This window comes from Bos indicus, chromosome 2 (assembly GCF_029378745.1).
Source record: "Bos indicus isolate NIAB-ARS_2022 breed Sahiwal x Tharparkar chromosome 2, NIAB-ARS_B.indTharparkar_mat_pri_1.0, whole genome shotgun sequence".
In the NCBI taxonomy this organism is placed as follows: Eukaryota; Metazoa; Chordata; class Mammalia; order Artiodactyla; family Bovidae; genus Bos; species Bos indicus.
Genome location: NC_091761.1, coordinates 100,974,028 through 100,989,016, shown reverse-complemented (window position 1 = coordinate 100,989,016; position 14,989 = coordinate 100,974,028). Strand labels below are relative to the sequence as shown.

The 14,989-nt window shown below is 39.3% G+C and overlaps 1 protein-coding gene across 14 annotated transcripts in view; it reads left to right on the top strand.

Moving 5' to 3' along the window:
- Nucleotides 1–14,989, top strand: part of IKZF2 (IKAROS family zinc finger 2) — a 292,694-nt gene that overhangs the window by 147,217 nt on the left and 130,488 nt on the right. The gene's annotated exons all lie outside the window — the stretch shown is intronic.

The window sequence follows — 14,989 nt, the reverse complement described above, 5'->3', positions numbered from 1 at the left end:
AGCCCTTTCTTTCCAGTTGTATCCCTTTCCTCTCTTTCCAGGGTAAAACCCTATTCGTTTCTGAGCAGTTGGTCTGTGGTTTCTACAGCATCAGAAGCACTTTTCTTCTCTTTTCTCCATTGAGGTTGGCGCGGTCTACAGAATGATCTGGGATTTCTTTCAGTCATTCAAGAGCCAAATCATTTGTTCAAGAAACCTAGAGCAGACAACTAACATACATAAAATGTACAACTTAATGATTCAAAACATCGAACCTAGAATTTTATTAAGGGAAAATGAATGTGATCTGTGCATAATGCTCTGTTCCTGATTTTATGTGTTTGATGACAAATGGTAAATATATTTTCTGTATATAGATGTGTTTCTTCACATGTTTCTGTATGTGTAAACAGACATGCATCTATATAAAGAATAAAACATTTACCACTTGAATTAGTGCTATTGTAATTTGTTTTATAGGTTTCACTAAGATTACTCTTGAAGTGACATTTCAAGAAAATATAAGTGAACAAGACTTGGTTGTGCTATGTAACTTCATAACACCCTATGAATTTATGGTAAACATTTCTACGTCACAATTCTTTATGGCTATTTGATTTGCTCTCTCTTTTGGGTAGGTATGTGGGATTCTTAGGAGTATAGGTGCAATATTTCCTATTTCTAGTTTCTCATAACAACAGATGGAGAAAATAATAGCAAATTTTTTTCTAATTGAATAGTTGTCAGAATTGTCAAGTTCTCTCTTGTTTTTAATCACTAAGTCATGTCCGACTCTTGTGACCCCATGGTCTGTAGCCTGGCCAGGCTCCTCTGTCCATGGGATTTCCCAGGCAAGAATACTGGAGTGGGTTATTGTTTCCTTCTCCATGAGTTCTTCCTGACCCAGGGATTGAACCTATGTCTCCTGCCTTGGCAGGTGGATTCTTTACCACTGAGCCACAAGGGAAGCCCCAAGTTCTCTTTACTGCATCTCTAATTTGTAATTCCTTCTTCAGGTCAGTAGTCTGTATATCTCTGACAGATTATAGTGATAATTATTTCCTTTTTGATTAGTGTAGGATTTTTGTGAGGGAGAATATGTCAAAGAAGAGACTGTGTTAACTTTTGAGATGGTTGGAACACTGACCCTGCTCTCTTCTGTGTTTTAGGACACTTGGTTTTATAACATATTCTTAGAATTACATTTAAAAGAAACTTTATTTCAGTTACCTGAAGTGTAGTCACAGTAAAACTTACAAAGTTACTGGTATTTAGTTTCTTTGTATTTAACCTGATTGCTAATATAAATCTGGAGAAGGAAATGGCAACCCACTCCAGTGTCTTTGCCTGGAAAATCCCATGGACAGAGGAGCCTGGCAGGCCACAGTCCATGGAATCACAAAAGAGTCAGACATGACTTAGCTAGTGACTAAACACACCACACACTAATATAAATTTTGTTTCCAATCATGATAAGGATTAGGGATCAGATTTACCCTCCTGCTTTGAACAACTAGAATACCAGACAAAATACATTATATGACTTTTAGACATTGAGAACAAAGGCAGTGAGGGCTATGATGACCCCAGCTTACTTCCTAGAAGCAGTTTCTAGGCCACAGTGCAGGATTGGCAGATCCAAATAGAGCTAGGCAGTCTCACTGTGAGGAGACAGAGATCAGAGTTCAGGGAGACCTCTGTACTTAGACGTCAAGGCAGAGTATCAGATGGGGGAAACTGCACAGGGGAAAAAAAAAGTTTTTCAGAGGTCCTTCTTTTACTCTTTGGTTAAATAGTGATCTACCTGTATGTATTAGGAAACTTCCTGCTGCTGGGGAAAGAAACACTAGAAAACAGAAGGCCAAACAATTCCTGGAGCTCTTGCAGAGCTGAAAAGGAGTTCATTCTCAGCAGCCGATGTGGAAAGACTTTGTCATGTGCAGGGCATTGAGTTAAGTCCTCAGAAGGATACTGCCATAGTCCTGAGGCTACATTAGCCTAGAGATGAAAAAGTTCTCTAGATCTGCCTTGAAGCATAAAAGAAAATACCAGAAGGCTCTAACTGAGTCGGAGTAATGTAACTTCATAGCAGAGCAAGTAAACCATACTTTAAAGAAATGCAGCAAAAGCTAGAACCTACTAACGTAAAATTTACAATGTCCATTACCCATTAAAAAATGAAGAGACGTGCAAAGAAGGTGTAAATTATTACCCACAGTCAGTAGAAAAATCAGTCAGTTGAAAGAGATCCAGAAATGACCAAACTGTGGGACTAATAGATAGGGTTGATAAAACAGCTATAATAAATTTGCTACTTATGTTCAGGAATATAAAGAAAACGTGAACATGATGAGAATAGAAGTGGTACTTGGAGGGGCACATATAGAATTAGGTCTTTGTATTAAAAAAGAGGAAAGGTCTTAAACTAATTAAACTTACTTCTTTAGAAGTTATGAAAGAGGAGTCAAATAAGTCTAGAGTATATTAAGAAAGGAAATAATGAAAGCAAGAGCAAATAGAGAAAATCAATGAAATCAAAGGCTGATTCTGTGAAAAGGTCAATAAAATGAGTAAACCTCTAGCCAAGGTTAACCAGTACAAAGAATGAACATTCAATTTACCATCATCCAAAATGAAAACAGGACATTGCTAAAGCTCCTACAGCTGTAGTGAGCTATAATGCAGATATATTATGAAAATGAAAATGCTCAGTGATACAGCTGTTTTGAGAAACAGTTAAGCTGTTTCTTAGAAAGTGAATCAGGTACTTGTCATATGACCCAGGAATCCCACTTTTAGGTTTTAACCAAGAAAAAGGAAAAGATGCATATACACAAAGACTTGCCTTTAGATGTTTGTAGAAGCTTTATTCCTAGTAACCGTAGACCAGAACAGCAAATAGATGGGGAAACAGTGGAAACAGGGGCTGACTTTATTTTTCTGGGCTCCAAAATCACTGCAGATGGTGATTGCAGCCATGAAATTAAAAGACGCTTACTCCTTGGAAGGAATGTTGTGACCAACCTAGACAGAGTATTAAAAAAGCAGACATTACTTTGCCAACAAAGGTCCATCTAGTCAAGGCTATGGTTTTTCCAGTAGTCATGTATGGATGTGAGAGTTGGACTATAAAAGAAAGCTGAGCGCCGAAGAATTGATGCTTTTGAACTGTGGTGTTGGAGAAGACTCTTGAGAGTCCCTTGGAGTGCAAGGCGATCCAACCAGCTCATCCTAAAAGAGATCAGTCCTGAGTGTTCATTTGAATGACTGATGTTGAAGCTGAAGCTCCAATACTTTTGCCACCTGATGTGAAGAGCTGACTCATTGGAAAAGACCCTGATGCTGGGAAAGATTGAAGGCAGGAGGAGAAGGGGATGACAGAGGATGAGATGGTTGGATGGCAACAGCGACTCAACAGACATGGGTTTGGGTAGACTCTGGCAATTGGTGATGGATAAGGAGGCCTGGAGTGCTGTGGTTCATGGGGTCACAAAGAGTCAGACACAACTGAGCAAAGGAACTGAACTGATAGACCAGAAACCACCCAAACTAGTAAACGAATGAACTGTGGTATATTCATATGATGAAATAAAAAGTAATAAACTACCAATATATACAACAACATTGTTGAATTTCAAAATCATTATGCAGAGTTAAGAAACTAAAAAAAAAGAAAAGAAAAGACTACATACTGCATGATTCAGTTTATATGAAATCCTAAAAAAGACAAAATTGTACTGACAGAAGCAAATCAGTGGTTGCCATGAGCCAGCTGTGGGAAAGGGAGTTTTTTCAGGTGATGGAAATGAAAATATTTTAATTGTGGTGATGGTTATAAAACATATACACTTCCAGGCTCCTTGAATTGTATACTTAAAGTGATAGTCTCCCACAATCAATACCCTGGCAAATCATTTATCTTTTACTAATAGAGATGGTTAATTTCCATGCTATTCTTTCTAATGTGAAATAACACTATATAATCCTCTTAAAAGACTTCAGCAGCATGATCAGCAGTCTAAGAGAAATTGGTCAATGTAAGTTTTTCCACCTGATTTTAAAATTCAGAAACATGTCAGTTTGAAGTCAAACTGATACAAAGTTTAAACTGGATCATTGCTATCGAAAGACATTATCAACATATAGTGGTAAACTCCCATATCAAAATTAATATTTTTTAAATATTATTACCAGTAATAAAGTGATGCTTCATTCATAGACTTTCAAATTTTAATTCCAAAATTTATTAAATAGCAAAATTAATCTTAATTCCCTTAGTAATATAATTACAATCATTATGGTAGAGTTAAGAATAGTGTTCACTTTAAGAAATTTTAACTCAGTATCAGACCTAGAGAACATGATGATTTATGAGTTTCTACAAACCATTGTTGTTGAACTTCAGTATGTAGGCAACCACCTGGCAAGCTTCTTAAGTGTGGGCACTTCAGAGGACTCCCATAAATTCTAGGTCCAGCATAGAAAAGGCAGAGGAACCAGAGATCAAATTGCAAACATCCGCTGGATCATCAAAAAAGCAAGAGAGTTCCAGAAAAATATCTATCTGCTTTATTGACTATGCCAAAGCCTTTGACTGTGTAGATCACAATAAACTGTGGAAAATTCTTCAAGAGATGGGAATACCAGACCACCTGACCTGCCTCTTGAAAAACCTGTATGCAGGTCAGGAAGCAACAGTTAGAACTGGACATGGAACAACAGACTGGTTCCAAATAAGAAAAGGAGTACATCAAGTCTGTATGTTGTCACCCTGCTTATTTAACTTAATGCAGAGTACATCATGAGAAATGCTGGGCTGGGGGCTGGTGCACTGGGACGACCCAGAGGGAGGGTATGGGGAGGGAGGAGGGTTCAGGATGGGGAACACAGGTATACCTGTGGCGGATTCATTTCGATATTTGGCAAAACTAATACAATATTGTAAAGTTTAAAAATAAAATAAAATTAAAAAAAAAAGAAAGAAATGCTGGGCTGAAGGAAGCACAAGCTGGAATCAAGATTGCTGTGAGAAATATCAATAACCTCAGATATGCAGATGACACCATCCTTATGGCAGAGAGTGAAGAACAACTAAAGAGCCTCTTGATGAAAGTGAAAAAAGTGCGCTTAAAGCTCAACATTCATAAAACTAAGATCATGGTATCCTGTCCGATCACTTCATGGCAAATAGATGGGGAAACAGTGTCAGACTTTTATTTTTGGGGGCTCCAAAACCACTGCAGATGGTGACTGCAGCCATGAAATTAAAAGACGCTTATTCCTTGGAAGGAAAGTTATGACCAACCTGCTACTGCTAAGTCACTTCAGTCGTGTCCGACTCTGTGCGACCCCATAGATGGCAGCCCACCAGGCTCCCCCATCCCTGGGATTCTCCAGGCAAGGACACTGGAGTGGGTTGCCATTTCCTTCTCCAATGCGTGAAAGTGAAAGTGAAGTTGCTCAGTCGTGTCCGACTTGTAGCGACCCCATGGACTGCAGCCTACCAGGCTCCTCCATCCATGGGATTTTCCAGGCAAGAATACTGGAGTGGGGTGCCATTGCCCTCTCCATGACCAATCTAGACAGCATATTAAAAAGCAGAGATATTACTTTGCCAACAAAGGTCTGTTTAGTCAAAGCTATGGTTTTTCCAGTAGTCATTTATGGATGTGAGAGTTGGACTGTAAAGAAAGCTGAGTGCCAAAGAATTGATGCTTTTGAACTGTGGTGTTGGAGAAGACTCTTGAGAGTCCCTTGGAGTGCAAGGAGATCCAACCAGTCCATCCTAAAGGAGATCAGTCCTGGGTGTTCATTGGTAGGACTGATGCTGAAGCTGAAACTCCAATACTTTTGCCACCTGATGCGAAGAACTGACTCATTGGGAAAGACCCTGATGCTGAGAAAGATTGAGGGCAGGAGGAGAAGGGGACGACAGAGGATGAGATAGTTGAATGATATCACCGACTCAATGGACATGAGTTTGGGTAAACTTAGCAGTTGGTGATGGACAGAGAGGCCTGGTGTGCTGTGGTTCATGGGGTCGCAAAGAGTCAGACATGACTGAGCGACTGAACCGAACTGAATGGTACCCAAACATCTGCATTTTAAGAGCAGTCCAGGTCATTCTAATATAAGGTGGCATGCAGTTCATACTTTGAGAATCATTGCAAATGATAATGTTTGAATATGGGAAGAGAATCTTGTTTTATAACAGTTAAATAAATAGCAGATTAGAATAGAATAGAGGAAGAAGTTTTACATTTCCACATATTCCTTTGTCTTACAAATACGTGATTACTTTTTGGAGGCTAAGCATTACTATCATGTCATGCTTCTATTTATCAAAATAGAGAATTATGGCACTTTCTTCCAGAGCCATAGGATTCCAGAATTAAAGGTGATATTGTCTATTGCTGTCAAAACATGATGAAATGACAAGCTACATCTGTCTTTACTCTTTAATCTCTACTGAAATCACAGTAGACATTTATTGAGGTATAAACTCATAAGATCAAAGACAATGGAAAGGATTGAATAATAGCCGAGGGGAAGCTGGAAAGAAGACAGAGGGAGTTCCAGAAGCTCTGGAACTTTGAGTGATTATAGAAGGGAATAAAAGATGAGTAGCAAGCCATCTGATGCTTCAGAATCCTGAAAAATCTCTGAACTTTGAAGAAACAGGACTGTTAATGGTAGGGATGAAACTCTGGATTAAATATAAAAGGATTTCAAAATCTGAATACAAAACAGGCCACAGAGCCACTCTCTCTCACTACATTCAACCAACTGTAAGAAAATAGCATTTATTTTTTGAAGATATTAAATTGGAAAGGTTCTACCTTAGGGACTCCAGGAAGGGTAGAGAGTAGGGAAAAATTCTTCCCTGGTAGCTCAGCTGGTAAAGAATCCACCAGTAATGCAAGAGACCCTGGTTTGATTCTGGGGTCAGGAAGTTCCCCTGAAGAAGGGATAGCTAACCCACTCCAGTATTCTTGGGCTTCCCTGGTGGCTCAGATGTTAAAAAATATGCCTGCAATGCGGGAGACCTGGGTTTCTTCCTGGGTTGGGAAGATCCCCTGGAGGAGGGCATGTAACCCACTGCAGTATTTTTGCCTGGAGAATCCCCATGAACAGAGGAGCCTGGCGGGCTATAGTCCATGGGATCACGAAGAGTCGGAGATGACTAAGTGACTAAGTACTAAGCACAGGGGTAAAGCAAACTTAAAGCAGGAAGATTATGTAAAAGACTGCAATTGTACATTTAGATTCTTGGCCCCATATCTTGCCTTACTTCCGAAATACCATCTAGCTTCATATCACCCCGTCCCCCAACACCCCCCCAACCCAACCCCGCAGGAGCTGGAAATCAGAGGCATTTTCTCAAAGGGCATTGAAAGGTTCTAGAGAAAATACATGGATATTTATTTTTAGGGGTGACAATAAAAAGATTGCTTTGTTACTTGGTCACTCTACAATAGTTCACAAACCTCACCTGTGTTTCCCGGACTTCCAGTTAGCTTTTCTGTACCTCACTAATAAATATGATCCAAGCCAGGCTTTAGCCATACATGAACCGTGAACTTCCAGATGTTCAAGCTGGTTTTAGAAAAGGCAGAGGAACCAGAGATCAAATTGCAAACATCCGCTGGATCATCAAAAAAGCAAGAGAGTTCCAGAAAAATATCTATTTCAGCTTTATTGACTATTCCAAAGCCTTTGACTGTGTGGATCACAATAAACTGTGAAAAATTCTGAAAGACATGGGAATACCAGACCACCTGACCTGCCTCTTGAGAAACCTATATGCAGGTCAGGAAGCAACAGTTAGAACTGGACATGGAACAACAGACTGGTTCCAAATAGGAAAAGGAGTATGTCAAGGCTGTATATTGTCACCCTGCTTATTTAACTTAATGCAGAGTACATCATGAGAAACGCTAGGCTGGAAGAAGCACAAGCTGGAATCAAGATTGCTGGGAGAAATCTCAATACCTTCAGATATGCAGATGACACCACCCTTATGGCAGAAAGTGAAGAGGAACTAAAAAGCCTCTTGATGAAAGTGAAAGAGGAGAGTGAAAAAGTTGGTTTAAAGCTCAACATTCAGAAAATGAAGATCATGGCATCTTGTCCCATCACTTCATGGGAAATAGATGGGGAAACAGAGGAAACAGTGTCAGACTTTATTTTGGGGGGCTCCAAAATCACTGCAAATGGTGACTGCAGCCATGAAATTAAAAGACACTTACTCCTTGGAAGAAAAGTTATGACCAACCTAGATAGCATATTGAAAAGCAGAGACATTCAGTTCAGTTCAGTCATGTCCGACTCTGTGACCCAGTGAATCGCAGCACGCCAGGCCTCTGTGTCCATCACCAGCTCCCAGAGTTCACTCAGACTCACATCCATCGAGTCTGTGATGCCATCCAGCCATCTCATCCTCTGTCGTCCCCTTCTCCTCCTGCCCCCAATCCCTCCCAGCCTCAGAGTCTTTTCCAATGAGTCAACTCTTCGCATGAGGTGGCCAAAGTACTGGAGTTTCAGCTTTAGCATCATTCCTTCCAAAGAAATCCCAGGGCTGATCTCCTTCAGAATGGACTGGTTGGATCTCCTTGCAGTCCAAAGGACTCTCAAGAGTCTTCTCCAACACCACAGTTTAAAAGCATCAATTCTTTGGCGCTCAGCTTTCTTCACAGTCCAACTTTCACATCTGTACATGACCACTGGAAAAAACATAGGCTTGACTAGATGGACTTTTGTTGGTAAAGTAATGTCTCTCCTTTTGAATATGCTATCTAGGTTGGTCATAACTTTCCTTCCAAGGAGTAAGCATCTTTTAGTTTCATGGCTGCAGTCACCATCTGCAGTGATTTTGGAGCCCCAAACAATAAAGTCTGACACTGTTTCCACTGTTTCCCCATCTATTTCCCATGAAGTGATGGGACCAGATGCCACGATCTTTGTTTTCTGAATGTTGAGCTTTAAGCCAGCTTTTTCACTCTCCTCTTTCACTTTCATCAAGAGGCTTTTTAGTTCCTCTTCACTCTCTGCCATAAGGGTGGTGTCATCTGCATATCTGAGGCAGACATTACTTTGCCAACAAAGGTCCGTCTAGTCAAGGCTATGGTTTTTCCAGTGGTCATGTATGGATGTGGGAGTTGGACTGTGAAGAAGGCTGAGCACCGAAGAATTGATGCTTTTGAGCTGTGGTGTTGGAGAAGACTCTTGAGAGTCCCTTGGACTGCAAGGAGATCCAACCATTCCATTCTGAAGGAGATCAGCCCTTGGATTTCCTTGGAAGGACTGATGCTAAAGCTGATACTCCAGTACTTTGGCCACCTCATGTGAAGAGTTGACTCATTGGAAAAGACTCTGAGGCTGGGAGGGATTAGGGGCAGGAGGAGAAGGGGACGACAGAGGATGAGATGGCTGGATGGCATCACCGACTCGATGGACATGAGTTTGGGTGAACTCCGGGAGATGGTGATGGACAGGGAAGCCTGGCGTGCTGCAATTCATGGATTGCAAAGAGTTGGACACGACTGAGCGACTGAACTGAACTGAATAAATATGAATGGACAATAAACTTTAAGGCACAAGACACTTAAGGAAAGGCTCAAATACAGATACCCATATAAAAAGGGGAAAAGCCAGAGAAAATAGACAATATAAAAAAGAACTTTTTTAAAATGAAAATATTTTGCTCAGATAAATGTTGTTATATCCATGAAGTAAACAATACTATTTTTAAGAAAAAGGGAGGAACTCCTAGACATTTATGTTAGACAGAAAATACTTCCCAGTAGGATTCAAAGAAAAATGGAGGAATTTTTTTTAAGTTAAAATGTTAAAAGGATAGTTAATACAAAGAGAAAAGATATTTCAAGAATCAGTCTGAAAGGTCTAATATCAAATAAATAGAAATTCTAAAGAGAAAAGACAAAGAAATAGATTGTTATTAGATGGGGGTGGGGTAAGAGGAAGACTTTTTAAGTGCCTTGTAGAACTACTTTATTTTCTTAAGTATGGGCATAATAACTTGTAAAAAGAAAAAAAAAATTATTAAATAAGAAAAGGACTAAGGATGCTAAGGCAAACTAAATCAACATATAATTCTAGAATCTGGGGAATAAATTGTTACCTAGTGGGAGCAATAAAAATATTATTTATAACATGGGGAAATGTTCAAGATGTATTTTTCAGTTACATAAATAGATTGTATGATACAATATATAAAATAACCCAGTTTCATAACATAATATATTTGTTCATGTTTAAAAATTACAGTAGGATAATATAAAAATGTTTAAGATACCTATCTGGAAATGATGTAATTATGAATATTTTTTTGGTAACTTTTAAAATTTTCTATGTAGATGCATTGCTTTTAAAATTAGTAAAAGATGCAGCAAAAACCAGTGAGAGGAAAATATTTAACAAGTTAGGAAATGACGTCATTCATGAAAACACCACTTAGTAGTCCTTGCTCTTGAACAAATCATCTTACTAAACTCTTTGAGGTTGCAAAGATATAAGACACTATTTCAATTTCTCAAGAAACTCAATTCTTAACACAGGGGTTAGGAGAACCAACCCCCCCTCCCTTGCAGTGGAAAATCTACCTATAACTTTACGTCAGTGCTGCACATCCAGGGTTCCGTATTTGTGGAATCAGCCCACTTCAGATTGTGTGGTAATGTTGTTGCTTTAGTTGCTCAGTCATATCCGACTCTTTAACAATCAGGACTGTAGACCACCAGGCTCCTCTGTCCATGGGATTTCCCAGGGAAGACTGCTGGAATGGGTTGCCATTTCCTGCTCCAGGTTGCAATTTCTTTCCTTCTTCCTGACCCAGGGATCGAACCTTCGTCTCCTGCATTGGTAGGCAGATTCTTTACCACTGACCCACCAGGGAACTCTGTGGCACTGTAGTGTATATATATACAGAAAAAAAATATCACATATAAATGGGCCCCTGCAGTACAAACCAGTGTTCATGAGGCGAATGTAACCACATATAACTCAAGACAGAATGTTTTAAGTTTCCCAAGTGTGTACAGTTACAGTTCTTTAGTGAGAAAGATTGCTTATGGACAGAACATGGTTAGGGAGATTCAAAGGGTGAGTAGGATTTCAAGAGGTAGAAGTTGTATGAAGCCATTCCAGAAAGAACTAAGACTCAGAAGTGTAAAGATACAGGGTAATCTGGGCTGGATCCTGGGATAGAAGATGGAATGTTTCCTTTGGGACCAGAGTAGGATGCTGATGCCAGGTACAGGGCTGTGGACTTTGTTCAATAATGTTGTTGAGGAGGGGAGTAAATAATACACAAGGAAAGAGAAGACCTGCTTTGAAGTCTTATTAAGCTCACTTGGGTTCATGATAATGAAGACTTTTACTCAGATATTGGTTCAGAGAGTGAAAAGGGAGGGGTAAACTTGAATAATAGTTTGGATGTGAGAAATGAGGTAGGAGGCAGCAGTAGTGGTTCCTTGTCATGAGTCCGGTTTATTAAAACAGTGGTAATTCTTGCACAAAAGACCAGTCGGAACAAAGAAGTAATTTCGTAGAAGAAGATAATGTTGGATATATTGAATCTTAGATTGCAGAGAAATATGCATGAGGCCATGCTACAAAGGTATTTGAAAGGAAGAATCCAAAATGCAGTTATTCAGCAAATACATACTGAGCACCTCTTATGTTTAATAATACAAGACATGCTGCTGCTTCTGTGCTCAGTCGTGTGTGTCTCTTTGTGACCCATGGACTGTAGCCCTCCATACTTCTCTGGCCATGGTATTTCCCAGGCAAGGAGACTGGAGTGGGTTCCCGCTTCCTCCTGCAGGGGATCTTCCTGACCCAGGGATTGAACCAGCGTCTCCTGCATTGGCAGACAGATTCTTTACCATTGCACCTCCACTATAATTCCAAATTGAGTAAAACACAACCTCTGTCTTCATGACAGAGCTTGTTGTTTGGATAAGAGAAGCAGAGATCAAATGGATAATTACAATGCAATTATCAAAAGTGATGTGGACAGAGTGCTGTGAGAGCACAGAGGGGAAACTATGTCCTTGGTCATACCTTCCCATGACTGTGATCACTTTTAAAATATTTGTGACAAATAAAAGCTTCCAAACAGGGGGAAATTATTCAGGACTTGATTTGGATATTTCATAGAAATGAAGGCTTAAGAGGGAAAAGTGGGAGACTACTGTTCTAAGATCAAAACCCATAGGTTCTTATATATTTGTCAGGCAGGAGAAGGTTGAGAAGCCAGGGAGTGAGGACCCAAAAACTGATGCCAGAAGCTAAAATCAGAAGATTCAAGACTAGTGAAATTTTGATAGTTCAAGGAATTAGGAAGATTTAGGAATGATTAACGGAGAAGGCAGTGGCAACCCACTCCAGTACTCTTGCCTGGAAAATCCCATGGGCGGAGGAGCCTGGTAGGCTGCAGTCCATGGGGTCGCTAAGAGTCGGACACGACTGAGCAACTTCACTTTCACTTTTCAATTTCCTGCATTGGAGAAGGAAATGGCAACCCACTCCAGTGTTCTTGCCTGGAGAATCCCAGGGACGGAGGAGCCTGGTGGGCTGCCGTCTTTGGGGTCGCACAGAGTCGGACACGACTGAAGCGACTTAGCAGCAGCAGCAGGAATGACTAAAATCTACTAGCACATCAGAGACTATGGATGACTTTAAAAAAAAAGTTTCAGCAATACTAAATGAAGCTGTTTCAGATAGTGAGACTGTGTAAATAATAATATTTGTAAAAAGAAAAGTAGCAAAAGAGTGGTCCTTTTCTGTGTATATACCTATGTTATACATTTTAACTCATAGAGTTGATAACTATTATACAGTTAAACTCCCTATGTATAAATATTTTCATGACCTTGATTTTTAGGAAATATGGGTGTCCACTAAGCCTATTGTAATCATTTCATGATGTATGTAAGTTGGATCATTCTGCTGTACCCTTTAAACTTACGCAGTATTGTCTGTCAATTATATCTCCATAAAACTGAAAGAAAGAGAAAAAGAAATATCAAAGAACTGACAAGAAATGATCTTGTAGGGATAGAAGAGCCATAGGATTTGGCAGGGACTGTTGGTAATGTTTGAAACAATTTTCAAAAAAGAGTAGCAGGAACACAATCTAGACTTTGAAGGAGCTAAGAACATGAGAGTAAATAGAGATGATGGCAGTTCCCGGAAACACTGTCTCTCCTCTGCCCTCTGCCCATCCCCATTATCTAACTTCTGTTTTTTCTTCAGCTATCAGCCTAAATGTTCAACCTCAGGCAGACCTTCCCGGCCAATCTTCTCAAACTAAATCAGGGTACCCATATTATACTAGCTTACCGTTCTTTAGATCCATAGAGTCTACAATTTGTAATGTATTGCTTGTATATTTCTTTATGTCTGTCTTCCTCGGTAGACTGTTGTTTTCATGAAGGTAGGCACCATGACAATTTTCTCTCCACTTTACATTCCAATCTCATCCCAGGGTTGGTACAAGGTAGGCTTTCTGTAAAGATGTATCACCTGAGAGAAGTATATCCAAATTTCTTGGATATAGAATACTTACACAAGATGTGAAAGTCCAGCCTGAGACCTAATATGTGGATTGCTGGAATGGAATGCAGATGAAGATTTGGGGAAATGGAGAGCGGTTTACTCAAATACCTGTTACACTCACAGAGAACAAGGATGGGATGAAAAAGCGAGTGATGTTTTTACACAAATTGATAACAAAGTAAGAGAAGCTGATGGGATAGAGTTCTACAATGAGAAGGTTAAAATGTATACTGTCTCTTTTTCCTTATCTGGGGAGTTGGGTGTTTATAAAGAGTTGTGAGCCAAGGCGAGTGGACTGGAACTATGTTTTAATTAAGTTAAAAAGGTGTCAAGTTGCTTAGAGAAATAAGAGGAAGAAATTATCAAAGGATATGTTCACAGTAAAACATAGGTATCATAGGACACAATACAACAGGATTACAAAGGGGTAGACAGAGCTGGTGGAACTAGTTTATAGTGGGCTATTAAATACAGTGTATATGCTTAAGTATTAATTGCTCAATAGACTTGTTCAAAGCAAATTCATCAAAGATTTTTGTCATATGTAGCCCCAAGCCACATGTCTTGGAATGCAATTACCTATAAATATATTTATATCATTTACACTAATGTTTTTGACTAAAGTATTTCTTGTATTTCCTAATGCTGTCTCTCACAGTGCCACAACACTTCATGATATACAAAGCTACCTGGTGTTCACTTCCCAGAAATTCTTGGTTCTGATGAATAGATGTTACTTTGCCTGGTATTTTTAGAAATGACTAATCCTGCCTTAGATAGTTTTGTTTTTTGAGACAGTTTAGAAAAAATTGTGACTGTGAAATAACTGATATGAGTTTATATGGCCCTCAAATACAATCTAAAGGTTTGTTTGGTTTCTTAAATCAGTGTAGTGAAATTTTATGTAGCTGTGAATACCTTGTCTTGTTAAAGTATTTCAGTTTGTTTATGACCAGTATAATAGCATGGGTTTGTAAAGGACCTGGAATTAGGGATGCTTTCTTGGACCATGAAAAAGAGTTGTCTGTCTGTTCTCTGGGCGAAAAAAAATGATTCCTAAGGGAGTCTAATGAGCGCAGCTCGCCTGATTCACTGTGTGCTTTACCAAGGGCTCTGCCAACAGACGCCCTGGTGTTTTATGGATTTTCTGCATCCATTCAAAACAAAAAATCAAAGTATTTTGTGATACCCTTGTGAATAGTCATACATTAAAACACACCTCTTTCCCTAAATGTGTTTTTTTTTTTCTTCTTAAATTTTTAAAGTTTTTTTCTTTAATGTAAACACTGAAGTAATTTACCAGTATCATGAGATATGGCTATTAGAAAGTAATTCACTTCCTGAATGTGAAATACATAATTAAGTATCACTATCGTTGTATAACTAAATATGTTAGGCTTCAGTGGTTATTGTTAATAACCTTAACTTA